This window comes from Globicephala melas, chromosome 12, assembly GCF_963455315.2.
Source record: "Globicephala melas chromosome 12, mGloMel1.2, whole genome shotgun sequence".
Classification (NCBI taxonomy): domain Eukaryota; kingdom Metazoa; phylum Chordata; class Mammalia; order Artiodactyla; family Delphinidae; genus Globicephala; species Globicephala melas.
The window spans coordinates 35,882,044-35,888,043 of record NC_083325.1 but is presented as its reverse complement, the minus strand read 5'-3'; the positions used below and the strand labels follow the sequence as shown (position 1 = coordinate 35,888,043).

The 6,000-nt window shown below is 38.7% G+C and overlaps 1 long non-coding RNA gene across 2 annotated transcripts in view; it reads right to left on the bottom strand.

The window, feature by feature from the left end:
* Positions 1-303: 303 nt before the first annotated feature.
* The window catches only part of LOC132598218 (uncharacterized), a 70,255-nt gene continuing 64,558 nt past the window's right edge, over positions 304-6,000 (bottom strand). For both annotated transcript variants that reach the window (XR_009566131.1, XR_009566132.1), the window contains exon 4: positions 304-730. This is a non-coding gene — a long non-coding RNA (uncharacterized lncRNA). The remainder of the gene's footprint in view (positions 731-6,000) is intronic.

Sequence of the window (6,000 nt, the reverse complement as noted above, 5' to 3'; positions counted from 1 at the left end):
AATGTCCCAGTAGTTTTTATGAGTGTAAAGCAGAAAATTATCAAACCAGAGCAAGGCTTCCTAAGCAAAGAGCTGACACTCCAAAAAGCAGCCTCATCTCACAAAACAGTGTGTGCGTATATTTAGAGAATGTAAGATCACAGGAGAAACTAGATAGGCAGGCTTTTTTTTTAATTAATTTATTTTTTTATACAGCAGGTTCTTATTAGTTATCTCTTTTATACATATTAGTATATACATGTCCATCCAAATCTCCCAATTCATCCCACCACCACCACCACCACCCTCCCACTTTCCCCTCCTTGGTGTCCATATGTTTGTTCTCTACATCTGTGTCTCTATTTCTGCCTTGCAAACCAGTTCATCTGTACCATTTTTCTAGATTCCACATACATGCGTTAATATACGATATTTGTTTTTCTCATTGTGACTTACTTCACTCTGTATGACAGTCTATAGGTCCATCCACGTCTCTACAAATGACCCAATTTCGTTCCTTTTCATGGCTGAGTAATATTCCATTGTATATATGTACCACATCTTCTTCATCCATTCGTCTGTTGATGGGCATTTAGGTTGCTTCCGTGACCTGGCTATTGTAAATAGTGCTGCAATGAACATTGGGGTGCATGTGTCTTTTTGAATTATGGTTTTCTCTGGGTATATGCCCAGTAGTGGGATTGCTGGGTCATGTGGTAATTTAGATAGGCAGTCTTATCTGATCTGAAGACTGGGAAAGAGAAAAGTAGAGTGAGGTGAAGGAGGCTAAGTTGAGTCACAAGGTTTGAGCATGGTGGTTTGGGAGGTGCAAAGAAGGATTCAAATTGCTTTTCCAAATCACTTTTTCTTTCTTTTTTTTTTTTTTTTGCGGTACGCGGGCCTCTCACTGTTGTGGCCTTTCCCTTTGCGGAGCACAGACTCCGGACGCGCAGGCTCAGCGGCCATGGCTCATGGGCCCAGCCGCTCCGCGGCATGTGGGATTTTCCCGGACTGGGGCACGAACCCGTGTCCCCTGCATTGGCAAGCGGACTCTCAACCACTGCGCCACCAGGGAAGCCCTCCAAATCACTTTTTTTCATTGAAAAATCAATATAATAGTGAAAGAAAATGTTAAGCTTCTGTGATTTCACTAATCTTTAACGGAACTTTAAGAAGAATCTTTTATATATCTACCCCTTCAAGTCTTTGTACCCATAATTATCAATCTTATCTACAAATTTATTCAACTTTTAAAATTTCTAATTATGCTTCCCCATATTTCTACATACCTATTGCAGTTGTTGGGAAAGTCATTTAACTCAAAGAGCCTCAGTTTCCTCATCTTTAAAATGCAGCTAATAATACTTAGAGGGGTTGTTATTGAGGATTAGCTGAAGTAAAGAGGGTCAAACACTTAGCAGAGGGTCTGCCACACAGTCAGTATAACACAGAAGCATCCCTTCTCCCTAGAGACTTAAAGTTTCCCCCAAAATCCAGTTCAAGGCCCCTGAGAGTTCAAAAAATCCCCTTCAATTCTGTGAATTCCTAACAATGAACTTCCTCAAGCTTCTCTCTGCCTCCATGCTCATAAGCTATTTCTCATCTGTTCACATCAATCCAGTAAAGGAGTAACAAATAAAAGCTTGGGTACATAAATCAATTATGGTATAATTGGTTGATGGATTACTAGACGGCAATAAAAAAGAACAGACCATTGCTACAGGGAGCAATACAGTGCAGCTCATGGTGGTAATGCTGGGTAGAAGATGTTAGACCCAAAATGACACATACTCTATGATCCCATTATACAAAGTTCCAAAACAGGCAAAACTAAGCTATGGTGACAGATGTCGTAGTAGTGGTTACTTTAGGGGGAAGATGCATGGGTCACATTGCCAGAAAGCAGAGATCACCATGCTGGTTGCACACCATTGTAACGCTCAGCCTAGCACACAGCACAGTTCCACGCTCCGGGTGGACACTTAGTGCTTGTGGAATGCATGAATGTGGATGATGACACGTTTGAGATGGACAGTCACCTCGAGTCTAGAGAAGTATCATCACTTTCAGGGAAATGGTCTAAGAGTGGCCAGGCTGGTGCCCTCAGGAGTGGTCTTTTTTCCTGGTCTACATATTGATGAGAATTAATTGTTGTGTATGAAAATCCCTTGGATGTTGTGACTGAGTACAGCCAACTTAAGAAAGCAAAGCGGCCATAGGAATAAAGATGTGATCTCACTCTTTGAAAGTTCATTCAAAAGAAAAAATATACACACACATAAAGGAGTTAATCACAATGATATGAAGGAGAAAAGAATTTGGAGGGAAGAAATTCATCGACATGGCACTTAAGAGCAGACTCTGAGCTTCTCCTGGGACCATTAGGGTTGGAAAACTGTTCTGCCTGAGAAAGGGAGAAATGTTTGGACACTAGAGAGGAGATGGCAGAGAGGAGGGGTGGGGCCAGAGCAGTCAGTGCAAGCCAGGCATCCTGCGTTGGCATCTGGCACATAATTGATAGGACACTAGCTAGAGAAAAATCTGCATTGGCTGGTTGAAAAAATAAGTGACCTCTAGAGCCTTCCCATGAGTATTGGTCCATTATACCTTCAGTCAGGCCTTTCTCTGCCTCTTTCAAGGCCAACTAGGATAAGAGATCAGAATAAGATCTCATTATAATAGCTTACATTTTTGAGCACTTACTATGTGTTTGGCATAGTTCTAAAATGTTTCATATATATAACTTCACTTAATCTTCACAACACTCCTATAAGATAGGCACTATTTTTATCCTTGTTGTACAGATTAGGAGTTGAAGCACAGAGAGGTTAAGTCACTTACTCAAAGTCACACAGCTGGGGCATATTGGAGCCAGGATTCAATCTAGGAATCTAGAAACTATACTCTTTTCTAATCGCTCCTCCTAAAGAAAGGAACCAAATCTGCTTTCCAGTAATGCCATGGCACCAGCCAAGCATGTCCACAAGCTACTCCCACAGATGAGATGTGGACTGTTTCTCTCAGGATGAGATGGGCCAGGAGTAGTCAGGCATTTGGGGTCAGAGGTGGCTTTGTGGAATGAGTTGGAAATGCATAATATGGCTAAAGTCTTGGAGGACATTCCTGGGGGAATGTGGGGTATATAGCTCCTTGTCCCTTTCTTTCCTGTTTTCCATAGTCACCATACCAAAGCACCTCATCATCAAGGCCCTATTTCCCTCACTCTCAGCTAATGGCCTCACCACCTGTTCCACCAAGGAAATAGTGTATGAGCCCCTCGACCTCCTGCTCCCATAAACGTGCCGGTATCTCCAAAGAGCCCTGGGTCCACGTGTTCAGCCTAAGAGGACGTGTCCCCTGTCTCCTCCAGGCTTCACCTCCACTCCTGTTCCTATTCCTGTTACCTCCGCAGATTTCCCGGCCTTGGTTATTTTCTCTTTGCCCTGGCTCCTTCTCCTCAACCAATAAGGCCGCCCAAGTCCTTCCCAACACTAAAAAAAAAAAAAAATCCAACCACCAACTCCTTTTAATTGCTGCACCTCATGAAGGAGGTCCACCGTGGTGTTTCTACTTCCTCAAACCCAGTCCCTCCGCCACCCGCTGCAACCTGGTTTCTGCCCACCACACTGTTCCCTTTACAAATTGTTCCTGTGCCGGGTATGGATGACCTAATCTTATTTGATATCCCTACAGTGTTGGCAGCCTCCTTTGCCTTTTGTGAGTGTGAATAATAGTGTGGCAGTAAAGAGTGCTGGCTCAGGAGATGGACTACCTGAATTCAAAGTCCCGCTTCTACCTGTGTGACCTTGGGCAAGTGACTTAATCTCTCTGAGCTGCACTTTCCTCTTTTTTAGAGGTACTCATAATAATGGTAGGTACTCATAATAATGGTAGGTTACACAATCAGGTACCTTAGATTAGATGAAATGTGGTACCTTCCTAAACAGAGATTAATGGTGTTTCTCACTGTTAAAAGCCTTAGCGACTCTCTTTTGCCTGGAGTATGAAGTCCAACTAACCTTAGCCACAAATACAGGGCCCTTTCCCATCTTCCCACTCTCTCCCCCAATTCCACTGACACCAGATCACAGTGATGACCCAACAAACTACTCTCGCCACTGCAGGGGGCCAGTTCAGAAGGGAATATGGGGGGATGCTGTGCTGTGGCCTCTTTTACAGAAGTCAGCAAGCTGGACCTGCGTTCAGAGCTTTACCCCTCCCTGAGTTATGGCTTGAAAATTATTTTTCAAAAAGAAATAAACTATTAAATTTTCAGATTTTATCTTACAAAGATAGGATAATTTTGAAATTAAATGGCATTTAAAACTGGGATTAAATATGGGAAATAAAAAGAACATGTTTGGGGAAAATAATGTTATTTCATACATGTATAAGTATTGTTCAATATGCAGATATTTCAAACCCATATTTAAATGGTTTCTAAATTTTGTAATAGAGCTGATTTCCACAAGAAATGCAATACTTAATTCAAGTATAATTTTGCAATAAAGATTTGTTATGATGTTCTTAAACTTGGTTGTTGTTTTTGATTAGTTTGTTTTTTACTCTTTATTTTGAAATAATTATAGACACAGGAAATTACAAAAATAGTAAAAGAGGTTTTATGTACTCCTGAGATTGGTTCTTAACAGATGCTAGAAACCAATATAATAAAAAATGTCCATACATTTAAAAGTTCAAAGAAAATTTACTAAAGAGGGGTTTTATGCATTTTATATATATTCCTGGGATAAATTCCACTTGGTCACAATGAATTATTATTTTTATGTATTGCTGCATTCCATTTGCTTATATTTTGTTAAGGATTTTTGTGTCTATGTTCACAGGTATACTGGTCTGTCATTTCATTTCCTTAGATGCCTTTGTCAGGTCTTGATATCAGGGTTATGCTGACGTCATAAAATGAATTTGAAAACTTTTCCTTTTTCTCCCTTTTTGAAAGAGTTTATGCAAGATTTATATTTTTTTCTTAATCAATAATTTGCAAGTGAAATCATCTAGGCATAGGGTTTTCTTTGTGGCAAGCTTCTTATAGTGAAATTCAATTTCTTTATAAAACATAGATTATTTAGATTTTCTGTTTCTTCTGTGTCAATTTTGGTAAGTTGTATTTTTCAAAGAATTTGTTCATTTCACCTGTTTTCAACTTTATTGGCATAACGTTGTTCATAGTATTTCCCTATTACCATTATAATGCCTGTAGGATTGGTAATGATAGCCTTTCTTCCATCCCATATATTGGTAATTTGTATTTTCTCTCTTTTTAAAAAATTGATCAGTCTTGCTAGGGGTTTATAAATTTTGTGAAACTTTTCAAAGAACCAATTTTCAAGTTTGTTAAAAATCCCTACAGTTTGTTTTCTAATATATTGATTTTCTGTCTTTATATTTATTTTTTTTCTACTTTCTTTGGGTTTAATTTCCTTATTTGTTTTTCTTTCTAAAGTGATAATTTGGATAATTAACTTTAAACCTTTCTTCTTTTCTAATATGATCAGGTTAGTGCTATTAATTCCTCTCTAAGCACTGCTTTACCTGCACCCTATAAATTTTGAAAAGGAATATTGAATTTTCATTAACATTCAATTTGAATATTTTCTAATTTCTCTTAAAATTTCTTCTTTAACCCATGGTTATTGAGAAGTATGTTATTTAATATCCAAATACTTAGAATTATTTAGTTATTTTATTAATTTTTAATTTAATTCCATAGCTGTCAAAGAACATACTCTGTAAGATTTCAATCTTTTGAAATGTATTAACATAAAACAAGTGTGTAACTTACTTTATAGAAAGTGGAAAGTGGTCATCAAAGAGGTGTAGATCAAAGTGGCCATGGGAGTTAGACAAGGGAGAGGGAAATTCCAACTAAAGTTAATAATGGAAGGCTTATGAAAGGAAGTGGCATTTGAGCTAGGTCTTGAAGAATGGATAGGATTTAGAAATAAGGAGTTAGAGGAAGGAAAAACTACATTTAGACTCAATTTTCCTTAAAAGGAG